The following is a 3,410-nucleotide window of genomic DNA, read 5'->3' on the forward strand; positions in this document are numbered from 1 at the left end:
CTGCCTCCCGGCGCGGCGGAGGGACCAGCGCTAACCCCAGCCCTCCGCAGTCTTAAAGCACCACCAGGTCCGCACAGTGGAAAAACCCAAGACCAATAGAAGAAGGCAGCAGAATTTCCTGCCTCTCAATAGTTGGCTGAACTGCTGCCGTTTGGCATCGGCTGAGTTGTATATGACTAATGTGTTGACAAGTCGTGTGGGGGGACTGGAGGAGGGGGCCCTTCTAGAAGGTCACAGCCCAGACAGGCGAGTGCATCAAATAATTGACTGGGATTCTGTGCACCACCGAAGGAAAATACATACACACACACACACACACATCTTGCAGTGCTTGCACAGGTCCAGATACTATTTGGCCTTTCATCTGCGTCTGTTTCTGTGGGGAGACATTTTTTTCCCCCTGTAGTGAAAGAGTAAATTACAGTCTCTCTAACTAAAAGCAATTTCTGCATCTATTCTTTCTTCACATCTGTGATGTGAAGGTTGGTCTAAAAAGGAAAAGGGAAAAAAAGAAAAAAGGGGTGAAAATATTAAATGAAGACAGCTGAAAAAAATCAATATTGTGAAATGCATAACAGCATTAGGACAACTCTGGATTTAAGCTGTAAGATGAAAACCAAACACAACAAAGCAATAAGGAATCTCAACCTGCAGAATCCCCAGTGCTTTACCAACAGGATGACTTCACATTTGGGGGACAGCATTTTTTTAAGAAAATGCTTTATAGCACCAGACATTGCCCCGCTGCCAACACCCTACCTTGTGCACTGCAATGAAATCCAAGAAAGGACGTCCCCCAGAAAGACACTGGGATGGACATCTGCAGAAAGCTCAGCAGCCAGAACTGTGCAGGGAAGGAGATCTGTCTGGAGATGTATCTGAAGCCATAGAGCACAGATCAGAACATGTCCCTGAGGCATTGTATAAGGCCCTTCTTTCTAATTCTTGAGAAAATCAAACTGAGGGATAGTGGAAGCCATCAGGAGAGAGCTCAGTTCCCTGCATCCCATTTGGGCTGGGCTATCAGCCAGGAGAGACTGAAGTCTTGAAGGGAAAGCAGGAGAGATGAGACCAATATTGGGCAGGGAGTCATGGCTGCATTTAAGAAAAAAGATGTGGGCAACCAGGGAAGCTCTTCAGGGGAAAATAGAATCGGATGCTGTTAAACAAAAATTAAAGAGATAAGTGCAAATGTCTTGAGGGAGAATTAAGAAAAAAAAAAAAAGAAAAGAAAAAGAAATTTGGTTTTATTGGGAGTGAAGTTCTGTTAAAAATAACAATACTTTCATCTGTCTGTTTAGAAGAGAGCTGGTGACTAGAAGAAATGTTTAAGTATAGATTTGAGAGCATTTGGGAGAAGTTCATGACAGATTTGTTCAGGCAGCTCTTCCAGAATTGCTTTGTTTCCTCTTCTGAAGCCCAAAACATATTTGGGGCTTAGGAGATACAATGTTCTATGACACAGAATAAATAAACCTTCTTCTTATACCTTTCTACCTCCTTTACTCATCTACATAGCTCTGGTAGCCCTTGGCAAATTTCAGCTTCCTGTAGAGCTGTCTCAAACAAGTTTCTGTGCATTTCAGTTCATTTAAAACAACCACAGCAGCTGCAAACTAAAAGAGTAAATCTTTAATTTGTTCTTCAGTGGCCCCAAAAGGCAAAGGGACCAGCTTCCAGTGGACGCATAACATTTTTTAGCAGAATCCAGCAAACTAAGCAGCGTAATCCTTGTCCTGAGCTGGGTTTAAGGAGGGGAGGAGGAAGGCAGGATGCAATTTTGCATGAAAGCAGGGTTCACTGGTCCTGCTGCTCAGGGAATGACTTGACTGAAACCTAAATTCAGCAATCTGTCAAAGGGGAGAAAGAAGGCTATATGATAACTTCCACACAAAGTACATTAAATCAGTCAGGATGCTACTTTTCAAGTCTGGAAAATCAAGCATGATCAGGCTTCAGCTGCAATCAAGAGTACTCAAGGTCATGAACCAAGGAGGATCCCCATTTATTTTGTTGTTGTTTGGTTTTTTGATTAAAATAGAATGTCCTAGATTAAGTGGCTGGAAATTATTTAGTTCTTCCTAAAACAAATTCAACAATTTTCCAGCAATGTGTATCAGTTAGACTTTGCATATAACTATATATACACTCTGAAAAAAAAAAAAGCTTTTGAAGTTATTAATTTAGTTGTAAGGATCAAAAAATCTTAAAATATTCTTAACCTGAGTTTAGATCTTCTACTGGTTTACTGTATCAGGTTGACCATCCTTGCTTTCTGCAGCTACCACACAGGTTGGTGAGGAAGACCTCTTGAAGTTAACAGAGATATGGCAGCAGTTTCCATCAGCTCATGATCACCCTAAATGCATCTCAGGCAGCATTTCAGGTCACATTGTACTGCAGGAGGCAGTACAAAGGAGAAGATTTTATATTAGGACCTTGCTGCAACCCCAAAGCATTTGAGCCATCTGGTTCCAATGGGATATCCAGAACACCAACATTCTTTCTGACAGTTCTGGCCACACACACTCCAGTTCTCCCCTGAGCCACCAGCACAAAGAACATGCAGATACATCTTCAGCATGATCAGTCTGACAACATCCCACCCAGTCATCAGCTTGCAGTTGAAATATCTCAGCTGAAAACCACGGGAAGGTTTAAAAGGTGAGGTCTGCACACGAATTTTGCAATACACCTGCATTGTATTCTCATATTAAGTGAGCAAACACGCAAGGAACGACCACAGCAGACCAACACACCAAGTAAGAGCTGCCTCATGGAAAGATGCCTCTGTGAAAATGAAGTAGGTTACAAGGATCCAAGTGGCTGAATGTTTCCACATTCCCACATTGGAGGACGATGGATATCTGGTGGATAACTCCTATAACCAGTCTTGCAGGGAAATTCTTTCTTCAAAGAAAAAGATAAAATGGCCTGTCTACAATAAATCTGCATTGATTGGGACTTTAAAAAAAAAGAACCAAAAGAATCTTCCAAGGGGAGACTGGGCTGGGAGCAGCAGCAGTAATTGGTTCTATTCAGACCGTGGATGGTTTCATAGGCTTTGGGCTTTAGGGAACTCAGTCAAATATCTGCCATTGAAGCATTCAGCTATTCAAACAGAGCCCCTCATTGTCATTCAGAATGCAAAAAACTCATTTGCAATTTCAGCTTTGAAAGTGGTTTTAAAAGCACCTGAAGGAAGAAAGAATGGGAGGGAAGTAGAGAGGAAGTGAAAGGAAAGCGGGGTGAGAGAGGAAGTTCTCAACAGCCGGAAGACCTGGGGAAAAGAAACAATAAAAAATGAACATGCCTGAAATCAGAATCTAAATGACTCATCAGCCCTGTTTCTGGGAGAGGGGACACCTTGGCTCAGTCATTGCTCAGTTTCTAAATCATTCTGTCTCTCA

Source organism: Corvus brachyrhynchos, unplaced genomic scaffold, assembly GCF_000691975.1.
Source record: "Corvus brachyrhynchos isolate BGI_N302 unplaced genomic scaffold, ASM69197v1 scaffold434, whole genome shotgun sequence".
Classification (NCBI taxonomy): Eukaryota; Metazoa; Chordata; class Aves; order Passeriformes; family Corvidae; genus Corvus; species Corvus brachyrhynchos.